The sequence below is a fragment of the Aotus nancymaae genome, unplaced genomic scaffold (assembly GCF_030222135.1).
Source record: "Aotus nancymaae isolate 86718 unplaced genomic scaffold, 86718_ANA_hifiasm-v0.15.2.pri h1tg000008l, whole genome shotgun sequence".
NCBI lineage: Eukaryota > Metazoa > Chordata > Mammalia > Primates > Aotidae > Aotus > Aotus nancymaae.
This window is the reverse complement of record NW_026988419.1, coordinates 55,536,832-55,558,725: the sequence shown is the minus strand read 5'-3', so window position 1 is coordinate 55,558,725 and position 21,894 is coordinate 55,536,832.

Genomic DNA, 21,894 nt, shown 5'->3' with positions numbered 1-21,894 from the left:
ATATTTCATCCAACAACAGTATAATGTGCATTCTTTTCAAGCTCACATGGAAGATTCATCAAGATATACCCCATTCTGGGCCATAAAACACACCTTAAACACTTTTTAAAAAATACAAATCATATAATGTCTGCTCTCAGAACACAAATTAAATCAGAAATCAATAAGAGAAAGATAACTGTAAAATCCAAAATACTTGGAGATTAAATAGAACATTTCTAAATAACACATGGACTAAAGAAAATATCTCCAGTGAAGTTTAAAAATATTTTAAATTAAATGAAAATGAAAACACAACTTATCCAAAGTTGTGGGTGGCTGGTTGGCCATGATGGCTCACACCTGCAATCTCAGCACTTTGGGAGGCTGAGGTCGGTGGATCACCTGAGTTCAGGGGTTCAAGATTAGCCTGGCCAACATGTCGAAACCCCACCTCTACTAAGAGCACAAAAATTCGCCAGGCATAGTGGCAGGCACCTGTAATTCCAGCTACTCAGGAAGCTGAGGCATGAGATTTCCTTGAACCCAGGAGTGGAGGTTGCAGTGAGCTGAGATCAATGCCACTGCACCCTAGTCTGGGTGATACAGCAAGACTTTGTCTCAGTAATAATAATAATAATAATTTGGGTTATTTTAATATTAATAGAGTTAAAACAATGCAAGTTTTGATGGCACAAGATTCCTTTGACCCATTTAACTTACTATTTCTATGAGGTAAATTTCTGCCTATTTTTTTTTTTTTTTTTTTTATTCTTTGCTAGTTTTGTTTATTTTGAGAATCCATGTCTTTAAAAATCTAGAGTAAGATTTTTTTCAGTATAATGCAACATTCAAAGAAGAATCATGTTTCTTTAATAATTTGAATTATAATTGGTCTCTATCTTCCCCAAATCATATCTGTGTTAAGGAATTCAGAAAGAATACTCATAGCTTGGAAAAGACTATGTTCAAATAATGGTATTGTTAGCCACAATGAACTATAACTTTTTTATACAAAATATTTTGTTTTTGAATATTGGAGGCAAAACACAGAAAATACCCAGGATTATGACAAATAGTGATACAATATAATATATAAACAGACCTGCAGATACTATAAGCTCAAAAGTGACAACTCTTATTATCTTACCACTCTTAGGATTGCTAAAAGTGAACACTATTACTATTGTTATTTGGCCTTGAGATATGTTGTACTGTATTCCTGTTCACCTTTGATTTGTCCCTCTCACTGGATAGTGATTGTCTGGAGGGCAAACATGCCAATGCCTTCACTTTTGTAATCCTCACAGTCCTTGGGATAATGTCTTACTCTCTATAGGAGCTAAGTAAAACTATTTGTTCAATGAAGATGATGCTATAAGTAGAATGATTGAAAGTTGATAAATCATGCTGATATTCCTTTAACACAGTCATGCGCAAGTTTTAGTGTATTGGAGTGACCTGGGGAGCTTGGTAAAACACAGATTTCTGTACATCTCCCACCCCAAGAGATTCTGATTCAGTTGGCCTAGGGATTTCCATTTTAACAAACTCCCTGGGTAATTATGGTGCAATTATGATGCAGGTGGTCCATGTGTTGATAACATTTAGAGAAACTATGGTTTAGTGGATATATCCATATCATGCCATGTCTTGTTGTAAAGAGATGCCCATGTAATATGTAAAGTAGGAATTGAAGATGATTTAAGTGAAAATTTGGTCTACAGGGTCATTCAAAAAATTCACTTTATCATTGAGGTGCCAAGCAGGTATTATAAAACTAATCAAAACTTATTTTTCATAAGTTAATTAACATGTTTTATGTCCTAGTTATCTTAGCCAAAACTGTATATGAACATGCTGTCTTTTTGGCTCCAACTTGCCATGTGGAGAGAAAATAGAAGTGGAATAAAATGCCCACTGGGCATTAGACTGAAAATATATTCATCCTGCAGCAAAGCATTAATTTATAACAATAACTGTCCTGCATTATGCATATAATTCATCCAGAGTTGGCCCCCAAACTAATCTCTTAGTGAGACATTTCCTTTCTCTAGCTGCTTGCTATTTATGGCAAAGGCTTAGAACCAGTAACAAAATAATTGTAATTTCTAGGAGTGCTGCCCTAATGTACTTCTTTTTAATATTAGGAAGAATTGAACAAAATTAAGAAAACTGATGCAAGAGTTATATCATCCTTCCAACACAGGGACATAGGGACAATTTAGAGACAGTAAAATAAGATTTTTTACTTCATGAGAACAAGTCATATAGGAAAGAACTGCGATTTACTTTCAATTTTCACCTAATGACTTCAAAATATTAAGAGTAATGCCTATTTTCAGGTGAATAATATTTTAAAAAGAGAAAAGAAGGAAACATTTTCTAGTTAGGCTATAAAACTGAAATTAATGATTTTGATGTCTCTTTCTCTGCCTTTATATTATTTACAAAACTAAATCTTTAAATTATTAAAAATAAGATATAAAATTAGTTTCCTAACAAATCAAAGTTCTATAGAAGTTATTAGTGTATCATATATGTATGCTGGAGCTCAATGAAAATCCACCAGTCCCAGACACTATCATGGGTTCTACTGTGAAATTAATGTAACTGTCCCTTGTTGTTACATCTCTTCTTGACCATCTCAAACATTTCCCATCCTGAAAATACGAAAAAAATTAGATTTTGGGAAAAAAAAGTATTATTAGATCTTGATTCTATTCCAACTCTGCAATAATTACAGTAATTACAAAGATAAAGGGTAAAAGTCACAAAGTGCTGTCTGGGACATTCCAGAGCAGTAGAAAGCTTGGCGCCATTTTTATAGTTATGCCTGTTAAGATTTAATAGACGGAAAGTTTCATTAGTGAGCTGTGCTGCAATTAACTTCAAGGAGGTTCCAGACTACTGTATGTTGCTGTTACTGACAGAAAACTGTTTAGATTTCCTTATTGAAAGAGTATATTAGATTTTCAACACTTCAGTTATAAAAACTAGTAAGAGGCATGATTTTTAAAAATTTAATGTAGAGGCTAGTTTTTTCTTATCACATAACACATAGTAGTCATGGGTTTTTATTCTTCAATGGACATGCCAATTGTTGACCATCTAGGAGTGAGTTGCTTTTGTGTATATTGTTATTAACTTAAACATAATTCTCTATTTTTCTTGCTAGCTCATAAAATTGTGTCCTAATGGAATTACAGCAAAGTTGGAAACTATTTATCTAAATCAAATATTTTTTGAATCACATACTCTACATTTAATATAAAATGCTTGTTATCAACTCTGACAATTTTGGCAAATATTATGAAATAAAAGCTGTGGAATCTAGTGACTTGCTTTTCTTCTATCACCAGGATTCTTGCTGGCTAGATTCTGGTCTGCTCTTGAAGCTTGGAATCTAGACCTTAGAGATATAGGTAGGCATTTGCAGATTCCTCCTCAGTGGAAATGAAACTGTTGCTTACCTTTATCTGTGCAAATCATCCAAAGTCATCTGAGGCTGCTCATCACAAAATTACTACCATAATTGAGGTTTTACGTCATTCAGTAGACTTTCTGAATTCAGCATGTTAATTTCTATACCCTACTATGATATGACTAAATTGCAATGATCCTCACTTTATATTTTATTGTATTAAATAGTAGGTATTGTATTAAACAGTAGGTTTAATACAACAAAATAGGTTCAGGTTTTTTAATGACCTAAAGAACAAAACCTACATTTTATGACTTTTAAAATCTGTCTTGATGCTTTTTATTCTGGTTACAACCCATCCACTCCCTTTTATTCTACACATGTTTCTATTAATAGGCTGCAGACTCTTTTAAGTGTGGTAAGCATGTAACCATGATAAGCACTTTTAGAGACATGATAGCCTTTTCAGACCGGAAGAATACGGTTTGGTGTCTAGGAACAGTAATTTAGTTTGACAAACAGCTATGGAGTGCCAGAAAGACTAGATTTTTCATCTACATGGGATTATCCCATGGACCAATATGTGGGCTGCTGTCTGGGCAGCACAGATGAATCCATTTTTCACTACTTAAGTGTGAAGTCTGAAGGTGGGTGACATATGCTTTTGCCTTGTTTCATGTGGTAACATGCTGTTGCAGAATTGTGGGTGGTTGGTCTGACTACTGGACTAAACTTTCTCTGACATTGTTTCCAGAGTACCACTCTCTCCCCAGTAGATGATTTTCTACAAAGTTCTAATGCTCTTTATTTTTCTTGTCCTTTTTAATTCATTAGACTTAACCACACTGTCTCAAAACATGACAGGTGTGAGAAGAAAAGGAATATGGTGTCATGGCAGGAAGCCATGCTTAGAGATTCTGCAATGCCCCCAGGAGATGACATGACTGGATACAGATCATGGTGCTGGACCACATCACAGCTAGATCCCACAATGTTTCCTACACACCACAGTTTTCTGTGCCTTAAGGTTTTGGTAAGTTATGTTCTGTTCCTTGGAAAATTACTTTTGGTTTAGTTCTAAGATAAATCATTACTACTTGGATTAAGTTTGGGTCAGAGTTTAAGAGATCAATATGTTTATTTGGGTTTTATGTATTCATGGTTGGCTTTAGTTTCTGCTCTTAAACACCAGCAACAAATTCTCTTGGTTTGAGAAGAACTGCATCACATTTTTCAATGTCTCCTTGTGACGTGGTTTTTGGAACATGGAGCTAGAAATCAGACTTTAGAATTAGTCTCTTTGTCACCACTTAGTGAGTTCTGACTTCAGGTACAGCACCTTGGCATGATGTTATATATATATTTTTAACTTCTCTATTAATCAACCTGTTTGTTTATCAGTTCTTTCACAGGGAGGTAGTTAGAATTAAATAATCTTTGAAATGAAGATAGGCAGTGTAACATTATCAGAACTGGTTTGTGGTGTGTCAAATGGATTGCTACATGTTGCATATTTAGCTATCTTTTATTGGTCTGCATTTTCATTTGAAGAAATATTTAACTTTTTATAAGCAAGGACAGTATAATATACAATACTACTAAGCCTAATATTCAAGAATGTTTTCATACATGTCTTAGTATTAATTAGGGAGCATTTCTTGTTTGACATGTTTACTTTTAATTCCTAATAGGTTTCCAAGTAGGGTACTGCAGTAAGTACCCAGAAAAACCAACAATTATCTAGTCTAAAGAGCTTTGTATTTCACTGTAAAATTAAAATTGTGGGGAAATTGTGTTTTCATTCTACTCATATTAACCTTTTCTTATCCATATTACCTAAAGGTTAACTTGTTCTTGCTATTTTTATGAAGTGAGAAGCAGGAACTTTGTCTTTTTATGAAAGGAAGTACAGGAGTGCCAAGCATTCATTAGAGATTGAAATTAGAAGTGACTGCGAGATTAAGTTAGAATGTAGCTCATTGTATGAGCCCAATTTGGACTTTTGGAGGTGCTGGTATTAGGGGGAGTGAACATAATTGCATATATGAAAGGTACCTTCATTTATCAGGTACGATAAATACATGCATGATGCTGGTGTGTTTGGAGACAGATCTCCGTGACTTTCTGGGAGGAAAATGCATCTCCACAGGTGGGTGTCACTCCCTCCAGGCACCTGAGTCTGGGAATCTGTTTTAAGTATAGCTCAAGAACCAAGGAGGAGCCTTCCCATTTTACTTTTCTTTGTTTCTTTTCTTTCTTTCTTTCTTTCTTTTTTTTTTTTTTTTTTAATATTTCTGGCTTCACTACTTTGTTACTAAGTAGCTAACTCAATTTCTTTCTCTGCCTCACACAATTGCACAATACAACCAAGGGAAATATTATTAGTATCTTCACAAAATGGCACAGTGGAAAATGACGGTTGGGTTTCCAGCTCTCATTTCACAAATATTCAGGGGTTGGGAGAACCTGAAGAGGAGGAGAGGGGTCAGTGGCTGGCTTTCAATAATAGTAACTTCTCCCAGCAATCTGAGAAAATAAAATGGGAAATAACTCACATTTATTTGATTCTTTAAAGAATTGATTGGAAACACTTAATCTCCCTGAAAGAGAAAAAGAGAACCCCCAGTGTTTTAAAACACCACTCTCCAGCCAGTGGGGTAGAGATTTTGCTAGAATTCATCCCATAATTTCTAAATGAATGAACAGAAATAAGAAAGGTATTATACTATTTTATGCTGAATTAACCTCACTATATACTGCTAAAGATCTATCTCTGGAGACACATCATAAAAACTAAACACTTTTACCACCATGGCAGTATTAAAAAGTATTTCATATTTTATTACTTGGGTGTAAAATTACTAATCAAGGGTAGGAAATGACCAGAAGAAAACAAGAGAAAAAGAGACTCATTGAAACCTGCTGAAATATTCCTAAGCTTTCACTGAATGCTTTCACTTGTGTTTTTTACCTTCATCTTTAGGGCCAGCACTTTTAAATAAAAGACAATTTGTTTAAAGTAATAAAGTAGCATAGTAAATAACTGCTGCAAATGAACAAATTCTGTTTTGCCCAATAGGGTCATCGAGGCAGAAGAGCTTCTCTAAATGCATCATTTATTTCAATGAAGGCCAAACTTTTTTTTAGGTTGTGGACTATTTCTATATTGGAAAATTGCTTCCCCTCATGCCAACACAAAAATTTATTGCCCCAGAATTAAGTGAATGGATTATATTCTCAAAGGAGTAGATGTCTGAGTTTTAGTTAATACAAAAAAATATGCCTTTGGAATAAAGGAACAAACATGGCCATATAATTTGTAAGTCATAATATTCTAGAGAATATTCTACAGACCCTGGAGATCTTCCAGTGTTTTCCTGGACTATGCATTGGGAACTAGCCCATCTCAGGGAGAGAAGTGAAAGACAGACAATTACATTGCATTTTGAGTTTCATCTTGTTGTGTCTTAGGCAGGCTCCTGGGACCCTCTCATCTTTCATTTTCCCCTCCCATGCTATGTTTCCTTTCCTTTACATGACAAAAAGGCATGAGGAGATTTAGGTGATGAAGCTGAATTCCTTCATTTCTCATGAAAGGTACTGCAGGTGCTGGAGTCAGATAGCTCACATTCAAATCCCTCTTCTACTGCTTACAATGCCTCAGTTTTCTCATCAGCAAAGTGGGGATAGTAATAGTTTTTTTTTTTTTTTTTTGGTCAGGTAGGGTTTTCGTAGGGATAAAATAAATTAATATATATAAAGGATTTAGTACTGTGCCTGATACAAAGTAACTGCTAAAGAATGCTATTAATATTGTTTTGGATATTATTGTCCTTCAAGTTTCAGCATAAAGGCTGCCTCTTCTCTGAGCTTTCCTGGTTCTCTTAGGCAGAGTTTTGTAACTTTGTGCATAATCCCAGTAGAGCCATTTGTTTTGTTTTGTTTTTGTAGCAATTTTGAAAATTATTATCAGTTTGTTCCTAGGTATGTTTCCTCAAAGACGGTAAACTTCTTGAGGTAGGAGCTAGGGGATGGTGCTTTATTTGTATATCCCTAACACTAGCACAGTGCCTGGCATCCAGTGTTTATAGATAAATAAATAAATACATGGATGAATGAATGAATGAATGCATGTTTCACTTGTTGTCTTCCAACATCCAGTCTTTCCTTCTTTCTTTAGTATTTCAAATTTTAGCAGAGCATGTAGCTGTCCAGCTAATGTTCACATTTCCCAGCCTCCCTTTAAGCTAGGTGTGGCCATCTGTGGAAGTTCCGGCCAATGGCAAGTATGTAGTGTTCCATTTATGGATTATTCCCTTAAGAGAAAGAGGCATATCCTCCACTTTCTATTTTTCTGCCATCTCTGGATGGAATTGGTTGAGATGATGAGATCTGGAGCAGCCATCTCAGACTGTGAGACAAATGGGACCAGTTAAGGGTGGCATGTGTTGAGGATGGCAAAGCAAGATTTAACAATTGCTGGGTTCCTAACAATGTGGAGTTGTGCAACCAGCTCTGGGCTGCTTGCATTCAGACTTTTATGTAACACAGAAATTTCTCTCTTGTTTGAAGCACTGTTTTGCTGTGGTTGTTTGTATTGGGCAGGGAGGGTGGTTTGTTTCAGTAGCTGAGCCATCTCATAATACACTGTCCACAGAGCTACATTTCCTTAAGGCCTGACCTTTGATAGATAATTTTCTATTGTAGATACTATTGATAAAAATAAATGTGAATTAGATTATACAGCTGGTTAAAATTGAGCAAGTGTGTGAATTAAATATAGAAACAACGGCTTTAGTTTAAGTATTTAAAAAATCATTTAAACCTTATTATCACTCTATTCCCAGTTGCCTGATGGTTACACACTTCCTATTGGCTAGAACTCCAACTGGTGATGGGGGAGGAGAAATAAAAGGTTAGACACACCCTGTTACAGGACTGAGGGCAGGGAGCAGTGCTTATCCTAGGAAGTGTTTCTATTCGAACCTCATTTAGGTGGGCAAGAGGGACAAGGTTTTGCCCAGGCAACTGCCCTCCTCTCAGCAAAACAAGCTTCCTCTGTACCCCGTTCTCCTGTTGGCTAGCACAGCACTTGTCCTGAAAAACAGGGTCAATAGAAAAAGGGTAGCAGCCCCTTTTGATCTCCACTTTTTATTTGTAATAAACTGCTTTTTAACCTTCTAAGCAAGAGCTACTACACGGAGAACTGTTTGAGTCTCTGGATCAGGAATTCAGGCTTGATGTGTGGGTTATAAGTTTTCTAATGTCAACAAAAATATACCTAGAGATTTACCAAGATGCTCTTCCAGATATTTTCATTGTAAAGGAAAATTATTCTAGAGAAAATTAAAAGATAGCAACAACCTGATGTTCTCTTCTGGGAAAGTATAGAAAATGGTGATGAAACAGGAGTATATAGATACGGTTTTGAAATTTTTTGTTAAAGCGTAGCATATATACAAAAAAGTGTCTAGACCACAAGTATACACTCTGATGAATTTTCACAGTTCAAAAACATCCATGTTATAACTTATGAATTAAGAATTATAAAAATTCAAGCATCTTGTGTTATTCCTCTTAAATATTTCAGTTTAAAATTCCCCTGAAATATTTCAGAATCTAAAAAACATGACTACCTCCTATTTCCAACTTACAAATGTAAAATTGTTGAAGCACTGAAGAAATGCTTGTTATTAATAAGAAATGTTATTATTTCAGCATTTTAACATGTAGCTCCAGATGTTAAAAATGTATGTTGCACATTCTCAATGTTTACACAACTGTCACATAGATCTTGAGACTTTAGAGCGATTTGTCTCAGCCTCCTCAGTGCAATCTCTTGGTCAGTTCCACGTACGCTCTATTTCTCCTTAGTGCTTCTCTGGCACTTCAGGCAGAAGTAACTTAACCTTTCAAAGTCTTGGTTTTCACAGCTGTAGATGGGGCACAATAACTGTACACGCAGGATTGTGCAGATTAAATTATAAAATGTATACAAAGAGGTGTACATGACATTTGCATGTAGGAAGATATTAATAAATGTTGTTTGTTATTAGTATTATTATGAATGGCAATATCAGTCAATGCCATTGCTTCTGGGTTTGGGGAAGCCACAGAAATAGCCACATAATTGTACAGACTATGTAACGTTCTTTTTCATGAGGACAGCCTAGGCCTGAAGTGAGGTTACCAATGTTCTTTATAGAAGGAATATGTTTCCTCTAGTGAGAGGCAGTTTACATGTACAGTTGTGGTTATGAATGTTTTTAACTGATGAGTTATCATGTTGGAATTGTTGTATCTCTGCAAAGAATATTTCCAAATGGTCTTAAAGGAATGTCATGTAGCATTTATTAGAGTTGTTGCAATAGGAACACCTCCTACCTGCTTTGATTTAGTGACATTACTTCTGGTTAAAAGCCTTAGGTAAGGCCACACACAGTGGCTGGTGATTTGGATAATTAGAAGGAATGGCAGAGGCCTGTCTCTTTACAAGGAAGTTAGCAGTGACATGCAATTAAAGCAAACCTTGAGGGGAAGCCAGGTACCTCTAAGAACTGTAGATCTTGTACAGTAGATTGGGTCAAATCAAACAATATTTATAGAATTCTCTCCTTCCATAAATAATTTCTGCTTGCTTATTTTTAAAAAATTATTTCAGAGATAATGATGTTATTTTACATAAGTAGAACAACAAGAAGAATATTACTTCATCTGTATTGTTATCATAAATTTTTGGACTACACAGGCCAGCTGCAAACTGTTCACTTGGTGAAGCATCTGAACCTTACATTATCATGTATGTATCGGTGTGGTGTTTTCTGCTTTAAAAGTGCTTTTACATCTATTACCTAGTACAATCCCCACAACTGTAAGAAGAAAAGGAATTATTATGATGTCCTTTTCAAACAAATAAATGGAAGCTGAGCTCTGATAAGGCATTTGTTGTAGTCCTTTTATGGTTGAGGCAAGACTAAAACTTGAGTTTCATGACCCATAGTGTAATGCTCTTTCCAACACATGGAACTGTTTCTTTTCAAACATAAATGTATATTCTTAATTTCTGTGCTTTCCAAGAGTACAGTTTTCTTTCTCTCTCTGAGATACTGGGGTGGTCATGAGTGCCTTGGAGAATAAGCTGAAAACCCTAGACTTTGCCTTCAGAGAAAAAATGGACATACGCACAAACATAAAAATTTACATTCACCTTCAGGCCACCTCCTAAAATCTGCCTGGGTAATAGAATAGGGTGTCTGGCAAAATACTAGCCTGGGCTTGACTCCAGCTGGGTGGGGGCACCTGGCATTCTCAGGAAAGAAGAAGAAAGCAGGAACCAGGATATCATTAATGCTTACTTAGACCTTACTCGACACTAGGTGCTGCGCTGCACACGTCATGTTGGTTCCAACCCCACAACAACTCTTGAAGCTGAGTGTTATTATTGGAATCATTTTATAGATGAGGACACTAAGAACATCTCGCCTGAATTCAAGGCCAGATGTTCACTTTCCCCCACTCTGCTGCACAGCCTCCCGAAGTGATAACTACGTGTCAGTGCTGAGTTGTTTTGCTGGTTGCCGGCCCATGCCTGTGTGTGGTGGTGTGGCTGGGAAGGTGGAAAAGGGGTTTTTTGAGGCTTTTAGCAGTAAGGGTTCCTCTGGGAAATCATTTTCTTGGGGGTGCCAGGTTAGAACTGTTAACGACCATAGAAATGTGAAGTGTGAAAAGTGTTCAGATACAGGGACAAAAAAACAGGGCAGCATCTGTTGGTGGTCCATTTCTTTTGGGACATGTGTTGGATGTTCAGCTGTCATATTAATGTTTATGTATTCCATGCTACGTGTTCTCGCTGACTTGGCAAATGATTCAGAAAGTTACTGAAATGAATGGAGTAAACTTCTCATGGGTGAGCTGGGGCTGGGGAATAGGAAAAGGGAAGTACCTACATTTAGGGTTTCCTGAACCATAAATAATGGTTGCTTTGCCATTCCCAGCAATATACTTCTGTCATTAATTAACTTTTATGGAAAGCTATGGTGTTCATGACTTTGGCCTCTTCCCGCTCTTGATCTATGTGGTGTTATGTGGTGTGGACAGCAGTGCTCACAGGTGGGATTTGCCTGACAGGGGGATTTGAATTAGTCTGATGTAAAGTGCCTGCTAATATATGACATGCCACTGCACTGGGTGAGTAGGAAGGGAGAAAGCAATGATGATGTTCCCCTCTGTTGTCGCTGATTATTTTTCCAGCACCTACACATGGAATCAGAATATCCTATTCTTTGTTAGCCTTAATTTTAAGGTCAAATTTTTCTGGCGTCAGTGAGAGCACTGGGCTCCCACTCAGATTCAGTGGTGTGGTGCTGTGTACTTGAGAGAGATGGCCATAAGATTGGGAGGAGCTGGAGTCACGAGCTCCTCCCCACTCATCAGACTCAAACATGTTCAAGAACCCCGCAAAAGAGGTCTGAGTGCAGCTTTTTGAGGTGACCCACCCCAATGTTAACAATGCTGCCAAAAAAATTATTTCTCACCATTGACCTTAAGCCCTCCTGCTAGATTTTCAGAGCAGCCATTTAAAAAATATTAGCATATATCAGATTACCTGGAAGTCTTGTTATAGCACAAATTGCTGGTCCCCCTGCCCAGAGTTTCTTCTGATTTGATAGGTCCAAGGTGGTGCCTGAGAATATGCATTTGCAAAATGTCCCAGGTGGTGCTGATGGTGCTTTTCAGGAGCAAACTTTGAAAATTACTGCCTTAGAATGAGTATAAGGATAGTAGTTAATAACATGGGTTTGGGAGTTAGACAGCTGTGAATTTAAATCCTGTTCTGCTGCTATGAAATTCTAGAAAAGCTGCCAAGCCCAGGCTTCCTCACCTGTAGAAAGGGAATTACAAATGTTTTGTTTGTTCTGTTTTGGTTTGGTTTGGTGAGGACTGAGTGAGATAATCTATGTGAAGTACTTAGCACAGTGCCAGGCACATGGAGGTGACATTACAGATGTGAGCTTATGCTGTGATATATTCTGCCTCTTAGGGCAAGGCCTCCAATATTGTCAGCCCACAGGTTAGGGCAAAGACACCAAGTTTAAGGAATCCCTTTAAAGTTAAGAAGGTCAGAGAAAATGTAGGTGGAAAGAATCAGTAAAACAAAGATCATGTGATTTCTATTCTGTAAAACTTTCTGATGTCTTGGGAAATAGAGAACAAGCAAAGTTATCTTTTGTATTAAGCAGTAAGAAAGTCACCCTCCACCAAGAGATGCCTTAGGAAGATGGGATTGAAATGGGAATTCTGAACTGACCATTTCACATGTAAATCCCAACAAAGTGTCAGAGGTGAGTAGACTCTTTTGCTAAATGGGCTTTATAAGTAAAAGGATAAAGGATACACAAACCAGGAAGAGTAGCATACAATGGAGGGATGCAGCATTTTGTACAAGTGTGTTAGTCAGGGTTCTCCAGAGAAACAGAGACAAAGGAGATAGATACCTATTTATCTATGGAAGTACATAGATAATATATTTTTGGCCCATGCCTGATGCAATTATGGAGGCTGAGAAGTCTCACAATCTGCAAGCTAGAGACCAAGGAAATCTGGTGCTATCTTTTGAATGCCTGAGAGCTGGAGAACTGTAATGCCAATAGTGTAGATTCCAGTCTGGTTCTCAGAGCCTGAGAACTAGGAGTGCTGAAGGCAGAAAAAGATTGATGTTTAGCTCAAGCAGTCAGACAGAGAGAAAATTTAACTTTCCTCTGCCTTTTTATCCTGTTCACACACTCAACAGATTGGATGAGGCCTGACTACAATGGGGAGGGCAATTTGCTTTCCTCAGTCTACCAATTAATCTGATCTCTTCCAGAAACACCCTTCCAGGCACACTCAGAAATAAGCTTAACCAGCTATCTGGGCATCCCTTGGCCCAGTCAAGTTAACACATAAAATTAACCATCACAACATGAGACCTCTATTTACAAAGATATTGTATGCTAGGGCCAGTTATGAAGTAAGTAATGTTTATCATCCTGGAACCAACCCACAACTGTTTTCATTTTATTTCTGGATTTTGATGGGCCCTTTGCTCAGTGGAGTGAATAGTAACTTTCTGTCTCCTCGAGCTATACCTCACTAAATAATTACCAAGAAAATATTTGCAAAAATTAATTGCTAGCTAGTGTAAAATTATACCTTAAACTATGACTACTCCCTAGGATAGCATTTTCCAAACTGTGTTCCCAGGGACTATGAATAGGTGATGGGTAGAACAAGCATTCTCGATGAAACAAACGTTCTTGTCAAGAACACCTAAGGATCTCAGAAGTCCTGAAGTTAAAAAAAAAATTGCCTAATTTTTATTAACTCAGTGGTGATTTTCCCTTTTAAAAAATTTTATCTTTATTTTAAATTTTTTCTATAATGAGTTAGTATTACTTTTAAAATAAAATGTGAATCAAATTTCATTAGAATAAAAAAGAATATAATTTAGCCACCAAATATGGCTTCTAGCTCTCTTTAATTTCCACCTTATTCTTTTTTACTTCTGTGGGGGAACTAAGGACAGTATGATGTCAGATTCTAAAATAACAAATGCTTCATAAAACGTCCTTTTTGAAAAGATAACCGAATGAGGATAGTTTTCATAACCATTGAATGATTCAGATACTTGCCCTTTTGGAAATCCCCTCCATCCCAGTTAAAGGCATGAAGCAACAAGACATCTGGGCAATTAACTGCTCAACCTAATTACTCTAAAGAAGTGAATCAGTCAAATCCTGGGACATTCAAAACTTCCAGTGGGCAGGGGTGCCACAGAATCTGGGAACCACATTCAACTTATCTAAGCTTGAGCATAGACAGCTGGTCATAGACATTAGGGCTACATTTGTAGGCAACAACTCAGGGAACTGGCTTTTCTTGAGAAAGAAGATTTTCTCCCAAGATTGGTTTCAAAACAAACTATAGAGGGATAACCCCATATCCTTTGAAAATCTTCATTCCTGGGAAGTGTTTAAAATTTTTCAAGTAGGGCATGGTGTGATCTACCGGCCATTCTTCTCAAGGAGGGAGCATTTAGTGTGTCTGGTATTTTGAGGATAATCAAGGACCCAACACTCTTAGGTGAAATGCCTTTGGAGAGAAACTGAAGTCTATTACAATTAGGTTAGAAAGAAACACATGCTTGACATTCTAGAAAGCAAACTTAGGCTGTTGAGTCCAACAGTGTGGGACAATTTTTCCAATTGGCAATGAAGAGGTTAAATGATTCTTGTTTCTCTTTGGTGGAAGTGAAATAGAATACTAATTGGATAAGTGTCACTCAGACAAGCAAAATCAATTGGACTTCAGTCTCTACTCGGTTTTGGGGTTATGACCACACTTTGAGCTCTCAGAGGGGTGCCACTTTGGGTAACAATAGGCTGTTTGGGTTTTCCTGAGCAGGGAACTTCAGGCAGAATAAATTCAAACTTAAGAAAAGTTGAGCAGAGGAGATACTATGCTGACCTATCCAGAACACTGATGACTTAATGACAAGAATGGGTAAGTGTAATTTTGGTTAAAATGTAATTTCTTTCTGGAAAAAAAAAATGGCTTTTTTTCCTTAAGCAATTTGGAAACTTAATGAAAAATTCAATATTCTTTATTCTTAAGCAGTCTGCCCTTTAGTATAAAATGGCCAAGTATCCCCTACCAAAAAGGAGAACAAGGAGATAGAGGAAAAATGAGAGCTGGGTAAGTACCACACTGTCAGGAATGGTGCACTGAGCACCACTGCAGTGCCCACCCCATGTGCCTGGCCAATAGCAATGGTGGGACCTGGTACCCAGCAAAGTGCATGCTGAGCTTTCTTCTGCCTTGTGGTACCTGAAGCAAGTTTCAATGAGGCATGTTCCCTCTCATTCCCTGGGGCAAATTGTCCTAGTGAGAGAAAGTTCTAGTATTCATGCACAAGACATTCCATGACAGTAATGATAACACTTACTCACATTTACATTTATATGTCTGGTCTTTTCTCAATCTGTTTCTCAGAAAGAAAACTCAAATACTGGACTGTCTAGCTTAAAACAAGACACGTGGCAACCCTATTTACTAAAACTTTAGTGCTAGGCACTGTTCTATTTGCTTTCACATATATTGTGTCTTATTCATTTCTTGTAATGGTTCTGTGAGTAAAGTAGGATTCCTATTTTACAAATGAGGAAGCTAAAGCTCAGAGATGTTAAGTGGTGTGCTTACAGTTACCCAGCTAGTTATTGGATAAGGTATTGTGACCCTAGAATGTTTGATCTTACATTGCTTTATTTTTCTTTGATATTTGATGCATTAAAATGATTCAAGATTTCTTGAAATCTGTCATCAAGCTTTTCTTTGGTTGAAATCTTATATGGAACACTTCAAAACATAAGAGCACCCTTGGGATCTCAGAAAGCATGCTGTCTATGAAGTATTAGGAAAAGATTTGAAGAGTTGCATCAATAATCAACTGTTGATAAATTTGAAAGAGCCACATTTTTCAAAAAACAAAAAAAAATTTCCACCAATAAGACCATGAAAGACTGAAAGAATTACAGACTTTGATAATGAATGGTGTCCCTCTGGGTTGGTCAGGAGCCATCTCAGAGTCTCATGTTAGTAAGTTTCAAAATGTTCCCAATTGCTGTCACCTACTGGCTACTGGATAACTAGTTGGATTAGATTTTCAGGCTCTTTATTAGTTTTCTTTGAAAACTTTCAAATGACTTTATGCAATGAATGGAACCAGATGGAAAGACACTGATACCTCTTTCATCTTCCTAAGCAAATGCTCAGGGAAATCACATGACAGTTTTCAGATTGCAGATTTTTCCAATGGTGTGAATCCTTTAGGCTAGGATTCCTGGAGGTGTGAACCAATTTCTTCCCAAGAGACTTTTCACTGTCCCTTCTACTGACAAATTGGAGCTTCCTGTGAAGGCAGCATTTCACGGCAAAATTTCAAGAACTATCAGCTGTATTACTGAAACAAATAAAACAACAATGATGAATATGTCACTCTTTCAATCTTGGGCAACAAAAAGTACTTCTGAAATAATGTTTTAAAAAGCTATCTTTATCCATTTTAGAATTGAGTTATGGTTGCATATATAGCCATTTCTACTTTCAAGTTAGCCAGAGACATTTTTTCTTGAACCTCTGAAGATGAAACAACTCCTACATTTTACTTTCATAGTGCCAGGTTGTGGGAACTCTTCTTTGACTTCACTTTAATAGGTGTGAAGAGTGCATGACTGTTCTGCTTTCGACTTTGCATTCTGGACTGTTGAATTTATACACAGAGCACCGATGAAATTCTTGGCAGCGTGAGCAGAAGTTGATTTACCCACGATAATATGCAGGCTTTCTGGGGATGAGTATTTCCTTTTAGTAAGAGGCAGATAGCCTGTCTATTAGAAGCTGAGCCCTAGTTTCTGAGGCACGTGGAGCTAAACGAGGGTATTTTATTGGGTCATTAGAGATGTGACATTTAGATGGTCAACAGGCTCAGAAATCCCCCAAATTGTAGGGTTGAAAAAAGGGTACAGTTCTAGGTAGTGTAATACCCTCATCAATCTATAGATTCTTTTTATGAAATTTAAGTTCCTTAACAACAACTGAAAGAGCAGATAATAAGCACTTTTGCAAATAATCTGATGTGTTATCAAACGCCCTCATCTTAAATGAAACAAGAATAGTGAGAAGCTTTAGAAGAACATAAGTTGTGCCTCACAGATGTTCAGGGACACAGCTGGAATGTGTTTAGGGTAACTTTATCTTATATGCTTCAGAATACTAGAAGCCTCTCAGCATGTGTAAATGGTAAGGACTTTTTGTTTGCAAGAATAGAAATCCACCTCAAATAAACAAGAGCAACAAAGGAAACTTGCTGGGGTGTAGATCCTGGGAAGCCTGAGGCTGGAGCTGTCTTTTTAGACTACAACAATCCAAATGATGTTGTTGGCTTATTCTCTCTTTTACTTGCTCTTGCTTTTCTCCTTCAGCCCAAGGGCTTCCTTCCTTCATGTAGACCACTTTAGAATTACATTATCTAGTTTAACAATCCCATGAAGAACTAAAAAGAGCTTCATTCTCTGAGTATTATATAAAATCTGAAAGGACTTTCAGTTTGTCCAAGAGTGTCATATGCTCAACAAAAGCTCACCATTTCAATAAATGTTTAAGACATTGGTTCAGGCAGTATGAGGAAATTGATAAATATCCTTGATCTCCAACAAGAATGTAGGTGTAGGACATTAACAAATACGTAATTTGAGGCAGCAGGTGATATATGGAGAAGAGATAACTAAAACAATGATGGGAATCAGACAGGTCAGCTGAATGTGACCCAAGCACTTTCACAGGGAATAATATTTCATGTTTTTTGAAGCATAGATTGTATTTTAGCAAGGGAGAAGCAGAGGCAGGGGGAGAGACATTCCAGGAAGAAGCTAAGGTATAAAGATTGGCAAAGAAGCAGGAAAAAGGGAAGAGTTAGGAGCTTGTTTTAAATAAAATATAGATTTTATTTAAAAATCCTGAGCTAAAGTTAGTCAGAAATCTTGATATTAGATCATAGAAGGCTTTAAGTTTTCAGCCTTAACCTAAACTATTTCCACATTTTCCAGAAGGCTTTATAGAGCCAGTGAAGATTTTAGAGCAAGCAGAAACAGAATCAAGTAATTCATCAGAGAGTTTTGATGGTAGTCATAAGGAGGAAGGACTGGATGGAGCATCTACTTAACACAATCTAGAAATAAAACCTAACCATAGATAAAGAGGGACAGCAGGGCATCCTGAATATGTAACTAGAAGGAATGAAATTGCTTTTTTTTTTTTTTTTTTTTGAGACAGTCTCACTCTGTCATCCACGCTGGAGTGCAGTGGCACAATCTCAGCTTACTGCAGCCTCTGCCCCCAGGTTCAAGCAATTCTTCTGCCTCAGCCTCCCTAGTAGCTAGGACTATAGGCATGCACCACAACGTCTAGCTAACTTTTTGTATTTTTAGTGGAGACAGGGTTTTGCCATGTTAGCCAGGCTGGTTTCGAACTCCTGACCTCAAGTGATCCACCTCAGCCTCCTAAAGTGCTGGGATTACAGGTGTAAGCCACTGCACCTGGTCAAGATCGCTTGTTTTGAAGAAAAGCTCTTAAGTATCTTACACAGGGTTTTGAGTGATGGCTACAGATTGGGAGCCAATATGAAACTTTATGTGTATCACATGGTTCTGTCTTGCTTTCTATGTTCAGATATATGTATTTTAACCAGTGGCTGGACATTTCCGTGTATGTCCTACCACCACCTCACACTCAATACCTCCTCTCCCCTCCTCTTTTTGTGAAGGCATCATTAGCAAGTCAGGCATGGTCATTCCTAGGAATAGATACCAACTTGGGCGAATCACAATGACTTCCTCTAACTCCAGCATTTTTATGTGGGTAGAAATCAAGTTAAAATGAGAATGGAGGACAAACTGGGAGGGGAGATGAGGCACACACAAGTCATCTGTAGCCTTAGGCCTGGGTTCAGAGGCACAGGGCAGCCCACCCTCTGTGCAGGCTATATGAGCCAGTAGAATGAGCTAAAAGTCACAATGCAGACAATCAGCAGACAGGAGCCCCAGATCTTTTGAAGCACCATCTTGTAACTTAAAAGCCCCCACTAGGTTTCATGGCATCCATGTGTATTAATTTAAATACAGGTCAGCTGCTGTAACCAAGACCCCAAAATAATAGTGACTCAAATCAGATAGAGTTTTATTTTTCCCAGGTAGTAAGAGAAACATAAGCAGCCCAGGGCTGGTGGTCCCTCACAGTATCAGCAATTTAAGCTCCTTAACATACTATATCTCATGGTCTCAGCATGTGCATGGTCCCACCAGCGGGAATAAGAGGGCCTTCTAAGGGTGCAATGTGAAAGTTGTACACACTGCTTCCTCTCCACCCGATGGTTAATACTTGGCCAAATGCTAGACATAGCTAGAAATGCTACAGCTGTGTGCTTAGCTCATAACATAGCTGACATGTACATAGTGCTCCCTGGGAACCAAGCACTGTTCTGAGAGTTTTATACAAACTGACTTACAACAACCCTATGAGGTAAGCACTGTTGTTATTCCCACTTTTCAGGTAGGGTAACTGAGACACAGAGAGGTAGAATACCTCAGCGTGGTTATCAGATAGTAATTGATGGTGGTGAAATTCAGACCCTCACAGTCTGAATTCAAAATTTGTGGTCTTGACCAATCTGCAATGCTGGCTCTAAAATCCAGGGATTGGTCACTAAAGGAAGAGAAGGAGAATGAAAATTGGAGGACAACAGTTATCACGACTATTGCACTCCAGCAGCCACATTTGCAACCCACAGTGATGGCTCTAAACTTTGGGATTCTCTCCCTTGTCCTTCCATTGCTTCTAGTTTTCCAGCACACTCCCATTCACAACAGTCTACAGCCCCTGCCTCACATCCCTGCAGAAATGGCTACCATGGTAGCTTCTGATCTAACCTCCTGGCTTCCAGCTTTTCCACACGCCAGCCTCCCATATACCTCCTGGCAAAAGAATCTGCCCCAAATACCACTTTCGTCATGGCATGCCCCTCTTTAGACATTTCCCAGAGGATTAGCACCACTTAATTGAATCAATTTCCTTTTAAGCCTCGCTTTCAAGGCCCTTCATCATTTGGTTCCAAACATATATTTCAGACTTAGAGATCTCTCCTCAGGGCCCACACAAAACTCTCTACACCTGTCAGATTGATCTAATTATGCCATGTATACTGCTGAAACTCAGCTGTCTGGATAGACAAGGAAGAACCATCTATATATTGACACAGGCATTTTGCTTAAGTAAGTGACCACTGAGAATGGCCATGCCTTGCCCCTATTTGCTTGCCTGAAGTCTACTCACTCTGGCTTGGTCCTGTCTGCCTAGGGAGTAACTCAGAGTTCTGCACCACATGCAATGAATGAATAGGCACTCAGTGGCTCGCTTTCCAACACAGCAGTGCTCACTCTTCCCCCTGTCCTCATTGCTATTCCCACTGCCTGGCCATTGGTGTTGGCCCTCTTTCTCTGTATGTCACCTTGCACCTCATGGAGATACTGGGCAAGTTTTATCCTATTGTGACCCCCCACTGCACTGAGACACTCAATATACTTCATTGATTGTCTTATAATTTGTCCTAAGTGGCTTCTTTAATCACCTTTGAAAATCCCTATAAGGAACATAACTTGAAAAACAATTATCCAGCTAGTGGACAATTATGCTACATTAGCTGGCAGAATTGCCTAATGTTAAATGCAAGAAACTAACAATATTTCCCCTTTTTCTCTTCTGTGGATGTGCATTGTCCATTTTAGATCAGTCAGAAAAGGTAGTTTTAGTTTTAGAAGAATATTTGATCCTCATAAGGACACCTTCCTGTATTTTGTAGAAACAAAAGTATTCAATATCTCCCCAATTACTTGCAATTATCTTTGAGCTCAAATTGAATACTAGCTATCTCTTCTCAATCATCAGCTTTAACATAGAGGGAATGAAGCCAATGGGCCTGAATGGAAGAGCTTGATTTCAGCAAGGATGGGATTACGTCCTTCTGGAATGAAGGAGGAGGAATGTGCTTTTTAAAGGGACATCTTTCAGAACCTTGTTTGTGTGCCAGGCTCCAGAGTAAGAGGCAGGAGGTGGTGACAAGAATATATTTTAAAGCCAGGGCGTTGTAAGCTTGTCTTAGACTTCTGAGCTTTTAGAGTGTTTGTTCAGGAGGTGGTTTCCAGGGTTTTACAACTTTGCTAAAAACATTTGGTCTCCTTTTTAGATCTATTCAGCTGATATCATTTTTAGTGACTTCCGAAGCAGCATTGTTGCTAAGAATTGATACAGCAATGAATCTTTACTAGTGCCCATCAAAACTGGACCTTTGTATCTTATATTTTACTTTGGCTATTTTAAAATCTTTTTTAGAAATTCCCCGGAAACCAGCTTTGTCTTGTCAATTGAATAACAAACATGGAATTTATATAATCACTGCCTTGTCACAGTACAACTGATTTGCATCTTCTGGTTAAATGCAAATTGTCCATCCTTCAGTTCAATGACATTTGCTTCCCTTTAAAGGAACAGCACTAAAGTGACTTGTAGACATGACTGTTTGTTTAGCTTGGCTTCTCTCTTTGATCTCATGTTAACATACCTTAATGACAGGTAATGATTGATAATAGAGTATTGTAAAGTTCAGGTAATAAATACTGCTTAACTCATCATAATGCTGAATAATGTACTTTTTATGACTTGGTTTGATGGAAAATTTCCTTGTCAGCTTGGTCTAATTGTCCAAACAAAACCACCCATTATTTGAAGAAATACATGTCCACCCTAGACACATTAATTAGGGTCATGGCTGGGCTGCATGAAGGAATATAGTAACACTTTAGTTCTCTTTCAATGTAATCTTTGGACAATCTTACTAATGCCAA